The following is a 12,604-nucleotide window of genomic DNA, read 5'->3' on the forward strand; positions in this document are numbered from 1 at the left end:
CTTCAAGGGACAAGAGATAACACTGTCTAGTTAAAAACTTACCTTTATAAAAGACTAGTCTGATCTCATGAGGTCATTTACAGTTTTCCAGGTACCTGCAGTGAATAGAGGACAAGGTCCCATTTGCCTTGCTCTCTGTTATGTCAGGTAGAAATGGGTGACACTGTTAACATTAATTCTTAACATAAACAATACAAATATCTCTTCTTGTTTTATTTAGATTGTCCCTAAAGCTAGTTTTGTTGTGCGTACTGACATCAGTGCAGTACCCACTTAAGAAGTGCAATTTTCTTTTGCAAGTTAAAAAGCAGAAATTTCAAACTATTAAAGTGTAGCTAAAAGACAGCTGGAGTACTGTTATCATGTGGTGTTTATTATTCACATCTAAATCTGGATAAATATTTAACAAACTCAATACATACACTTAGATGGGGCATGTTCAGTGCTTCTGAGAATGCTGACTACTGCTTGCTGAGGGCTCTTCACCCACAGTGGCAGGTTTTATTGCTCTGTTGCCTGCAGAACTCTCCAGTGCGTCAGCGGGTTAAAGCTGCAGAAACACAAGATGCGGGTTTTCTTGGCTGAGCAGTATATAAATATAAACAGAATATAAAGATGTTGTCAAAGTCATTTTATACTTTTATATATTATATATTTTATATATTTTTTTATTTCTTTGCTCATCTGCTTGGAAACAGAAGAAGAGTGTTCATTTCACACCTTAATAAGGCAATGTAGCCTTCACGTAAGTGAGCAACTGAAGATACCAATAGAGATTTCAGTTAAGCTACCTGGCTCTCTAATGCAAGTCTTGAAACTTAATTGTGGGGAGAAAGAAAAGAAATATGTCTCCAGACCCCTTGGCCACAGAAGAACAGGCTCTACACTTGCACTGTACCTGGTCAAGTCAATGTAGTTTTTGCAGGAGACAAATCCTTTCAGAAGGAATGCTCAGTCAATTAGACCTCACATGATGAAGGTCAGCGTTTGGAACATATTTCTTCCCAAGCTAAATGTTTCTGTTTCCATAGAAAGGCGCGTTTGGTGTCTAACTGCCCTACAAACCACAGCTGCATATTGCATTGTTAGCCAAGCCGGGAGGGAGGAATATAAATGAATGATCAAAGCTTCCCCATTGTGTCTTCAGATAATAATGTAAATTCCTGTAAGATACCGTGTGCTAGATTATCACAGTTCATTAAAGAAAATAACTGGCCGAAATTTGTGGTAAAGTACTGTGTGGGTGTGTGCATGTGTACAACTGTTGTGTATTATATTTTATATAAATAAATAATTTGATATTTTGTAGAGTGCAGTATGTTTCATGAATGTACTATATCAGCTTCCTGGTTACAGTGTCAGCCCCCACTCCTCTGAGGAAGAACTAGCCACCTGCCCGGGGACAGTGTTCCCGAGGAACAGGCCACAGTCACAATTTCCTACCTTTCTGTGGTGGATAAGGATGCACTTTCCTACTGACCTCGATGATAGAAACCAGATCACCATGAGTGCATAAGTAAGTGACACAGAACTAGAAAGAAATACTGAATCCTAGTAGTGAACTGGGAATGCTATCACTGTGTGACAGCAGAAGGACCAAAATAAAGTATCTGTCACAAAACCCAGCTGCCTCTCTTCATTACAAATTCCACGTGGAAGAAGCTGGAACAATGCTGTCAGCCCAGGAAATTAAAAACCTGAACTGAACACAAGCTCTGGTGCTCCCTCATCTTTCAGTGCTGTTGGTGGCTGCTGAAGTTCACTGTAGATAAAGACTTCTCTGGACCTTTCCAGAGGTAAAAATGATTAGCAAGTTGGTTATTCTAGCACGTATCACACCACATGGCCAAGACCCAGCCTTGAAATATGTAAGCAAATACATGTAACACGAGCAAATCAACATGGATTACACCAACAACTTTATTTAAATCTCACAAATTAAGGAACAGAGTTCAACATGCATTAGTAAAAAAAAAACCCCAAACCAGCACTAATCCAAATTAGGCACACCCAGGCCCAAGCGCTGCTCATGACTGGGAACTGTGCTGTGAAGCCAAAAACCATCCACTTACTTTCTTGCTCATCAGTGCACTTACATTCTTTTACGGAAATTATGTTTAACAAGAATGCCCTTAAACAGTATCAACCAAGAGGTTTAGTTCTTTCCAATTACAAATGGGCAGCTGTAGAACTACAATTTACTCACACTCTGTTGTAACTAGGAAGTGACAAGACTAAGAAAAAGCACCTCAGCAGGACAGTCCAGTACAAGTCACAAGACCCCCACAACAGCATTCCAGTTCTAAGCCATACCTTTTTGTTGAAACCATTCCCTAGCCTTGGCTCATAAATGTGTTCCTGGAGCTGCGATAAGATACAGAAATAATTCTGCCCTCATTTCAATAGCCAAGAAAAACAAGGAATCAACAACTGCATTTTGAAATTTGACAGTGTAATATGCTAGCCTGAATGCTAATTATTCTGTGTAAGGCTTCCCTAAAACGTAAGAACAGATAACCTTTGTGAAGAAACACAGAAACTCTATTAAGCATTAAAAATAATGCCAAGTAGTGCAATTTTTATAGGTAGCAGATGCACGATGCAGACTGCTATCTCAAGCTTCTTCCTGCTACCATGAAAAACTTCCACAACTGCACATGCTCAATATGCCATGCACATGTGCCTTCAGAAGGAAACCAAACCAAACCAATTTCCCATACCCCAGAAAGGAACTACAATGTTTTCTTCAGCTGGTAACTCAACTTCAAAGATAGTAGAGTCTGTCTGAAAGTAACAGGTTTGGCTCTCTGTGAATGCTCTGACCAACAAGGAAAGCCAGTTTATGAGCATACTGGCAGGGAGCAGGTACTCTGATAACACCCTGCAGAGCAAAAAAGAAAAAAGGAATTACTTTCAAGCCATTGAAATAAGCACACATTCACTGTAGCAGAGTCCTGGAGTTCAACAGTCTGGGTTCATATAAAATGTACATTCCTTGTAGACTATGCCCATTTGTGAAAAAAAAAATTACATACACTGAGCATGTTAAAGAAATATGCCTCACAGAACAACAGATGTCAAACTTGCCAAACTCCATTCCCCTCCTCACTCCAAAGAAGCCTCTCACGCAGGTTTACGTTTGACACTGGAGTGTAAGTCACATGCAGAATTTCTGATCACTGAACTGACAGATACAAAGCACATCTCGGGCATGAGCCTACTGTGTGCTGATCTATGGGTGCAACAGAAGAAGCCTTAAGGGAAATGGAGGAATGCTGTTCCATTTCCATACAAAAAACAGAACCTCAGCAGTCTGGTACAGAAATAGCTGCTCTGCATGGATTTGTCTTACTTGTTTTCTTCAAGTCACTTTAGGCACATTGAGTAAACCCCAAAAATACGCTTATCCTTTGATCACAAAAATCAGCCTCCCCTGTTCCTGAAAGGCCAGGAGATCTGGAAGAACATAAATAATCTTATGCTATGGAACAAGTCTTAATACTGTAAGAAACTATGGACTAGGGTATTGTTTATTAAGATTTATGTTAAGCCCAATGTAAAGATTAGGCAACAAAAGATATGAAATTGCTTATGCAGTCACTAGACACTGCTTGTGCAAGATAAGATAACCGCCAGATGTCCAGGAACCGACAGAAACAGGACAGACAACCCCATATAAGGACATATGAATGAGGGGTCAACTATGGGACAAAAGAGGAAGACTTCTTACTTCGGCCTCAACGACCACCAGGAGGCAGAAAATGACCCCCTAACAACAACTGAAGCATGCGCAGAGTACCTCCACTACTTCATGAACATGGAAGTAAAGATGTATAAAAAGGGGCTGTTTGAACTGCTCAGTACGGCAGTTGGCAGAGCGCAGACTCCCCTGTCATCCAGCGCTGGTTTTGCTCATATTCTACTTGCTATAATTATTAACATTTTAATTGGATTATGATCCGTTGTGGTCTCAATTTATAACAATACCATGGAGATATTCACCTTTCTTCCCAGAGAGTTTTCCTTCCCATACCCACCCTGCGCATTTCCTTAAAGCATATGTGACACTGCAAAGTGTACAATTCCTGGATGTTGGAAAACATGAAGTGTTGCATAATGGAAACTTAAGTTTGTCTATTTCCTTTATCTACACAGTCACTACGATTTCTTTACCAAAGGACAGAAGAACAGAAAGCACTACTCTACATGATCCCCCAATCAATTTAAGATACATTTCCTTTCTTATCAGGTTGACAGCAAGCAGACATGTTACTTCTATACAAACTCACCATTCTGGTCTGGTAACCTCCACATCAACAACAGTACCAGGGGGTGGGTTTTTAAGTGCTCCCATACTTTCTGCAAAGAACCTGGTACTCACTCGTTTCTTCACAACTATTACAGTAAGCCTTGGTCTATAAGTTAAAATAAAACAACAACAAAATTATAGTAAAAAAATGCCCTACGTATTGCAGAAGAAGATTTTTAGAACTATTACAAACAAGCTTAAAAGTTCTCCAGAGCATTAATGTCTCACGTAAGTCTTCATCAATTCATTGATTGAAATACGATGTTCATACTCAAGATTTTTAGTTTCAGGTGTAACTTTGATACTATTACTCACCAACCCAGCTTGTATTTAACTTAATAGGGAGACACAAAACTGACTAAAAAGCGGTCTTCTAACAGCAGACCTTACTTCTACTCTCTCCCCCTCCATTTTCATAGAAGAGACAATATGTTTTAATAGTGGTTTTGATAAAGAGCAAGCAATTAAAGAAGCCAAACAAAAGTAGTTAAGCACTTCTATTTCTACTCCTGTAACTTGTATTGTGCTGCCTTGTCAGGATATATTTTCATTTTTCAAAGCAGATTATGAAACTAAGTCACTGCAATTGTTAAGTTTTACAGCAGAATGTTGAAAACTGCACAAAAGTGACTGGATGACAGTCAGTCCTTTCAGGAGTTGTAATTAAAAACAACGTCTACTTCCCTACCAAACATGATCAACCAGTTGGAAAAAAAGTACTGACCACCATATAGATGAAGAATGCCCGAAGAGTGCATACATTGAATACTCAAGTGGTGTGTGTACTAAAAACATTTCCTGATATATTACAAGTTAGGTATCTCAAATCATGTAAAAAACAGTTACTTGAGCTCAAATCAAAATAAATTAAGATGAAAAGGCAACATAATCTTCATCAGTAACTGCTTTTTGTACCCAGGTGTGTATTTCTCTTGTAGCATAAAAAAGGGGGTTGCTGGAAACAGACTTACCTGTAGTCTTTACCAACACTCTTCAAGCAATCCAGAAATTGAGGCACTTCATAATTAACCAAAGTATATAGTTGTCCATCTCCTACACCATCACGATACACAATAATACGAGAGGGCAATTACTTATTCCACTTGAACCAGTCTCTTAGATTGTCAAGATTGCTGATGGAAGAATAAAAACGAAGAACATGGAAAGCAGGCTCAGAGCAGCAGGCACGGTGGTATCCTTCTGGAAGCAGAGGGTGGATTGGCTCTGTCAAATCAGTGCAGTGGCACCAATTATCCCAGAAGCTCCCTTTGATGGAGACATGAAGGCCCTGGCTGTCAAGGGGCATTTTAAGGCAATGTTTTGGTCAGTGGAGATCAATGTAAGTACACAGATACTCACTAACATGTTGATGAAATACGTTGTCTCTGTAAACTGGCAGAGTTCCTCCCGGGCTGACTTATTCCAGAGCAAATAAGCCATGAAGGGCAAGGTGCAGATGACAAAGCAGTCTGCAAAGACTAACCTGATTACATACACCCTTGTTTCTGTCCACTTCAATGCTTTGCTTGCAGGCTGTTTTGCAGCATCTCTATGGGGAATTACCAGTGTTTTTCTAATCATCCTGTTGGATGTTGTAACAATGCTGGTCCCCAGTTTCCTCTTGACATTTGGGTACCACCAGCAGAGTTTGCAGCTCTTGGTGTTGTCTTTGTTTTATTAGGAGCTGCACTGCTGAGGAGAAGGCAAGGCCTGGGGGAAGGAGAACCAGGAACTGCAGGTCAGCCCCAGTATTTTTCTGTAATGAGGGTGATAAAGCACTGGCACAGGTTGACTGGAGAGGTGGTGGATGCCCCATCCCTGGAGACATTCAAGGCCAGGCTGGATGTGGTTCTGAGCACCCTGATGGAGTTGAAGATGTCCCTGCTCATGGCAGGGGAGGTTGGACCAGATGACCTTTAAAGGTTCCTTCCAACCAAAACCATTCTGTGCTCCTATGATTAGAATCCCAGGGAGTGCAGGCATTTCCCTACAGCTGCTGAGGGTCTCCTTAGAAGCCCAAGGCCACAGTTACCCTTCTTTCTCAGGGAAGGGCTTCCTGTCCTCACGCTCTTTGGTGTGTCTGGTGGCATTGTGCCCTTGCTGAAGCTCGTCTTTGGTACCTTGAGCTAAAGTGCTTCACTGACATGAGGTTAAATTCATCTGGAGGAACATAGCCAGGGAGGGGAAACTGGCTTATTATTCACAATACTGAGCTCTGTTCAGCAGGTGGGTCACGTTAAATGTTTGCTGCCACAAGTACCAGTACCAATGCGAGTAACACCCAGCTCTGGGCAAATGCACTTTGATTTCAACCTCTTTGAACTGGTCACTTACCAGCATAGCAAGTATCACATCCTGCAGACAAAGCTGCTCTGGTGCAGCTGATGGACCCCTGAGCCCAGCAGGAGGCCTGAGGCTGCTTTTCCATTTACCTCTAAGAGCAATGACACTTGAACCACAGCAGGATGTAGAGCTTTCATGTGCATAACCCCAAAGTATCTGCCTTTCTTAGCCTGCCAGGTGGGCAGCTTTAGTGCCGGTTTCTAGCTCACTAAAGGGTATTATCTGCGGAGCATTTTCCAGTGACAAGACTTCACCTGTATCGTAGCTGATGGGGAGCTCACAGACCAGAACACACACAGCCTATTCCACAGATCGGCTTTCCTGGCAGCCCTGGGCAGCACACGCAGGGACTGAGGTGTGTACTTAGCCCCTGATTCCAAGAAGATGCCGTAACATGGCTGTTTCTAACTCATTTATAGAATCATAGAATCATAGAATAGTTAGGATTGGAAAGGACCTGAAGATCATCTAGTTCCAACCTCCCTGCCATGGGCAGGGACAAACTGTTTTAAGCTTTTTGCTATTTCTAAATTCTTTCTGCCATTTCTAACCTGGTTTTGGTCACTTCTAACCCTTTTAAAGCCATTTTTTAAAATTTCCATCTTTTTTTTGGTCCTTTTCTCACTCTGTTTAAGCCACTTTTATTTTTCTAACCCATTTTTTTCCCATTTGACAGCAGCTTTAAGCCATTTTTGACCATTTCTAATACAATTTTGGCCACTTCTAACTAGATTTATCCCATTTTTAGCAATTTGCAACCCTTATATGTCCAATTCTAACCTAGTTTAAGCCATTTTGGCCATTTCTAAACTATTTTTCTTCTAACCAATTTTTTGCCACTTCAAACACATTTTTGCCCATTTCTTAACCTGATTTAAGCCATTTTTCTCCTGTTTCTAACCCATTTTTCCCCATTTCTACCCTATTTTAAGACATTTTAGTCTATTTCTAAACATTTTGTGGCCATTTCTATCTCAGTTTTGCCCATTTCTTACCAGTTTTGAGCCATTTTTGGCATTTTCTAACCCATCTTTCCCATTTCTAACCCCTTTAAAGCTTTTTGGGGGCTATTTCTGAACAATCTATGGCTGTTTCTGTCCCATATTTATCCACGTCTAACCCATTGTAAGACATTTTTGCCCACTTCTAACCCATTTTTACCCATTTCTTGCTTGTTTTAATACATTTTGGGCCATCTGTGTTCTGTTTTGGACCATTCATAAGGTGTTTCGAACCATTTTTTTCATTTTCTAACCCATGTTTGCCCATTTCTCATCTCATTTTAGGTATGGGACGCCTAAAAAAAAGTTACTGAAAGAGACTAAAAAGCAAGCACAGCTGAAAAAAACATGAATGAAAAAGGAAATAAATAAAAATGCATAAAGAAAAGGCAGAAGAATGTGATTATAAATCCCTACAAAGCAAACACAAAGCGATAAAAGGAACCAGCTTGAAAGAATCTCGAATAAAAGTTCCCTGAGCAACTTAGCCCCAGTATTGCAAACTGTCCCCACTCAGCAGCTGGGGTCCCCGGGGACTGTCAACGGGGAGGGTAGCGGCCGTTGCTCTCAGCCCGTTGCTTCTGCAGCGTGTGCTGCCACCGCGTGTCCAAACGTCGGTACTGCAGCTCGTGGAGGTGGAGGGGCACGGCGTGGCTCACGGCACTGCTCGCTGCTGTTACCGCGTGTCCAAGTGTCGGTACTGCAGGTGGTGGAGGTGGGGGGATACACGGCGTGGCTCAGGGCACTGCTCGCTGCTGCCATCCGGTGTCCAAAGCTCGGTACTGCAGGTGCTGGAGATGCGCGATGGGAAGCAATGGCGTGGCTCAGAACAACGTGAGCTGCTGCCCTCCTGTGGCCAAAACTACGAACTGCACCCCAAGAGGGCGGAGCCGCCCGAAGGGAACCGAGCGGAGCCGAAGCCGCCCGAAAGGACCGGAGTGGCTTCCATGGGGTCCGAGGGGAGCCGACAGCTGCCATTGCCCTTTATTAGCCTCCGCTGAATCCCCTTATCCCCCATTATTCGGCTCGGCTCGTCTCGACACGGCCCGGAACGATTCGAAACGGCTCGGCTCGGCTGAGGCCCTGTCAATCACTCTTCTTCCCGCCCCGCTTCGACACCGCCCCCCACTCCTCTGATTGGCTGAGGTGCCTGTCTATCATTCCTAGTCCCACCCAGCTCCGACACGGCTCTCCTCTCCTCTGATTGGCTAAGACGCCTGTCAGTCATTTCTAGCACGGCCCTCCTTGCGCCCTGATTGGCTGAGGCGCAGCCCGTGCAGCCGCCTTCCTTCACTGTGTGCAGTACCGAATATTGGCCACATGATGGCAGCACCAGTCGCCTCTCTGTGCCGTACCTCCGCTTTCCTGACCTGGATTGCCGCCCGAGGGACACACGGTAGTACCGGACAGCGGCCCCCAGCCGCTTTCTCCCCATCACCCCCCATTTCAATGCTGAACTTTCGACAGAGCGGCCCCCCCATCCCGTCAGCACCGACACATGACGCCAGCAGCGAGCGGCTTCCTGAGCCGCTCTGTCCCCCACCTCTACCACCTGCAGTGCCGACGTTCGGACACAAGGTGGCAGCACACGCTCACGTTTTCGGTGCCGCAGGGGAAATGGGCTCCGGAGCTCCTGCTCCTCGCCCGGTTTCCATCCTCCGAGGAATGCTTCTCGGAGCAGTTCTTTCGGTTTTGCAAACCCCGAAGGCATTACCTGCACACACAGAGCTCCTACCCTCGTTTTGCCACCTAAAATTCAGAGGGAGTTCTGCACACAGCCGCTCCGGTGCCCGTTCTCTGGTACCCGGAGATGGGGCTGTACTCTGGATAAAGCACGCTGGGGTTTGCTCTGTTGAAGAGCCCTTTTCTCCCTGCACCCCCTCCTGGGCTGCAGCCATCATCCAAAACGGAAACCACGGCTCATCCTACCTCTTTTACCCCAGGTGCTGCTTTGACCCACCCCTGCCCCAGGGCATTGAGGGGGGGGTTGTGGGTGCTGCCTGGGGTATGAAGGCGCAGTGTTGCCGGGAGGGGCTTATTCAGCTCTCGGGCTTTAGCAGAGTGAGTTCGCTGGGCTGTGTTTTGTAGCTTTGGAGTCTTGTGGCGTTTTGTGCTGTTGTGCTGGGATGTTTGCCGTAATGGAGTCATCTGAGTGCGGAGCATCAGGACCTCTTAAGGCTTCCCAGTGAGTGCATTAACGAGCGTCTCTGTAAGGCTTTCTTTTCGGGGCTGTTATATTTATATTATTATAGTTTTATTATACTTCTCAGTCACAGCACACGGAGCACGAGCGTCCAGCCCAGCTCCCACAGCTGGGGAGCCGCTACAGAAAGCTGGTGCTGGGCATCCCCTACACACAGAGGTACCCGGAGAGGTGCCACCAGTATGCCGAGCAAGCCTGGGTAGGGTATGGCCAGCGGCAGCTTCTCCGGACAGATTTCAGCCGTCCGTGCCTCAGTTTCCTTACCTGTAAACCAGGAAGAACACCAATTTTCCCTGCTTCCCTGCGCTTCCCAGTTTGCCGGTTTTATTTATCCTCCTCCCTTCCTCTGGAAGGCAGCTGCCACCCATAAGCACCAAAGGCGGAGGTCACTGCGCGGCTCAGGGCACTGCTCGCTGCTGCCCTCCTGTGGCCAAACCTCGGTACTGCAGGTACAGAAACCGCTGTGCAACTGCTTTGCAGGCACCCCGCGATTGGCTGGGGCTCCTGTCAATCATTTCTAGTCCCGCCCCCCTTCAACACCGGGCCCCCCACTCCCCTGATTGGCTGAGGCTAAGCCGAAGCCGCCCAAAGGGGCGGAGCCTCCTGAAGGCAACCGAGGGGAGCCGAAGCCGTTCGCAGGGGCGGAGCCTCCTGGCCAAATTAGTGAGGCGCCATCTTGCCATACGGCACCGGAGGCGGCCATACTGGTGAGGAGCCATTTTGAAGTACGGCACCTGGGGACAGCCATATTGGTGAGGCGCCATCTTGAGTACGGCTGCTGGGGGCGGACAAATTAGTGAGGCGCCATCTTGAAGTATAGGAATTTACCCCTTATGGCGTCCGCGTTGCCGTGGTAACGGCCGCACCGCGCCTGCGCTCCCGCCATTGTTCGTTCCAAGATGGCGCTGGCGAGCGTAGTGCAGCCGGTAACTCCGTTCCCGTCCCTTTCTCTGGGGGCTCGGGACTCGCAGGGCCTCGGGTCCCGGCCAGGCCCCCCTCCCCCGGGAGCTGCCGCCGCTGCTGCCCGGGCCCGGCAACCACCTCCTGCACAGCAAAGCCGCCCTGGCCTTCGAGGTGAGGACGTTGTGGGGGGAAGAGAGACACTTGGGGGACTGCGACCTATGGAGAACACATAGAAACTCCATAGAGACACAGGGGGGTGGGGGTATTCACATAGAGACACATAGGGACCCATAGAGAGATGCTGGGGGTGCTGGGACCCATAGGGACCCCATAGAAACTCCGTAGTGAGACAAGCGGGCAGGAAATCGCGAAATGAAATACATAAACTTTTCGAATCAGTTTTCAGTGATGTTATGTTTGAACCCTTTGTAAGAGTAGCAACGGAAAATTTCTGAGGTGCACGATTCAGAGAGAAAAAGAATAGAGAACATCCTGAGAGTCCTTGTATGAGATAAACCATTGTAGCTGATGTAATTTTAGGCCCTTATGACCTTACTACAAAATGACTTTTGTACGAAAAAGAGGAGGTAAGGCTGAGGAGTCTGTGGGAACAGCAGGTGTCCAGGATGGGCGGCAGTTAAACTACCTGATAAGTAGGAGGACAGGAGGATTGCTGCATCTGTGGTGTCAAGGAACCAGTTAAGCTGATATAAACATCTGCTGCGTGTGCTTCCGGGGCTGCCAGAAGTGCTGGAGATTGTCAGGAGTAAAGGACCCTCAGAGACCAGCACCACATTTTTGTGCTCCTGTGGGGAAACTTTGTAGGATGATGTAAGTAGCCTCATGACTATGCATGTCTGTATGTAATGAATATGTATGCTTGTTTAGCATACACAGGAGGGCTTGTTTAGCAATTTAGCAATTCAGAGGCGCGGGTTAGGAGCTGTCCCCCCGTGTCTGCCGGCACCACAATAAAGAATACCTGCTTGAAACTGGAAACCTTTGGTGGTGAGTTTGTTCCTGCAGTTTTCTCTGAATCACCATAGACCCCCAGCCTCTCCCCTCATTCCCCATAGACTCCATGAAGGGACTCCAGACCCTCAAATCCCCCCATAATCACCCCATATCCCTCCCCTAGACCTCATAGTATCCCATTTAGGGACTCCAGCCATCCATATCCCCAGACAGACACCCTATCTCCCGCCATATCCCCCCATAGAATGCCATGTAGGCACTCCAGTCCCCCATATCCTCCCATACTTCCCCATAGAACCCCTTGTAATGGACTCCAGACCCCTACATCCCCTCAAAGAACCCCATAATGGGACTGCAGAACTCCATATTCCCCCCATATTCCCCCATAGAATGTCATCTAGGGACTCCAGAACCCCATATCCCCCTATAAAGGGTTTCCACACCCCCACAGAACCCCATGGAGAGACTTCCAGACCCCCAAATCCCCCATATCTCCCCACCGAACTGTATGAAAGGTCTCCAAACCACTATAGGCCCCCATGTAGGGACTCCAGACCCCCTTAGACCCCCATATCCTCCCCTATTCCCCCATGGAACCTCATGTAGGGAGTCCAGACCACTACAGACCCCCATGTAGGGTCTCCAGACCCCCAAATCCCCCCCATAATGGACTCCAGACCCCGAAATCCCCCCTCAGACCACCATGTAGGGACTCTAGAGCCCCATATTCTCCCTAATCCTTCCATATACCCCCACAATGGGACTCCAGACCCCTAAATCCCTCCACAGAATCCCATGTAGGGCAATGGGGGGGGAGCAGGGGCTTATTGGGAAGCAAGAGGGAGTTAAGAGGGCAATGGTGGGGGGGGG

General features: G+C 46.4%; 1 long non-coding RNA gene across 1 annotated transcript; it reads right to left on the reverse strand.

Moving 5' to 3' along the window:
• Positions 1 to 1,938: 1,938 nt before the first annotated feature.
• Positions 1,939 to 6,086, reverse strand: LOC117436852 (uncharacterized). Its single transcript, XR_004550179.1, has 3 exons — positions 5,281 to 6,086; positions 4,290 to 4,415; positions 1,939 to 2,881 (listed from the first exon to the last, which is right to left on the reverse strand). It is a non-coding gene; the product is annotated as an uncharacterized lncRNA (long non-coding RNA).
• Positions 6,087 to 12,604: the final 6,518 nt, after the last annotated feature.

This window comes from Melopsittacus undulatus, chromosome 12 (genome assembly GCF_012275295.1).
Source record: "Melopsittacus undulatus isolate bMelUnd1 chromosome 12, bMelUnd1.mat.Z, whole genome shotgun sequence".
NCBI classification, from domain to species: domain Eukaryota; kingdom Metazoa; phylum Chordata; class Aves; order Psittaciformes; family Psittaculidae; genus Melopsittacus; species Melopsittacus undulatus.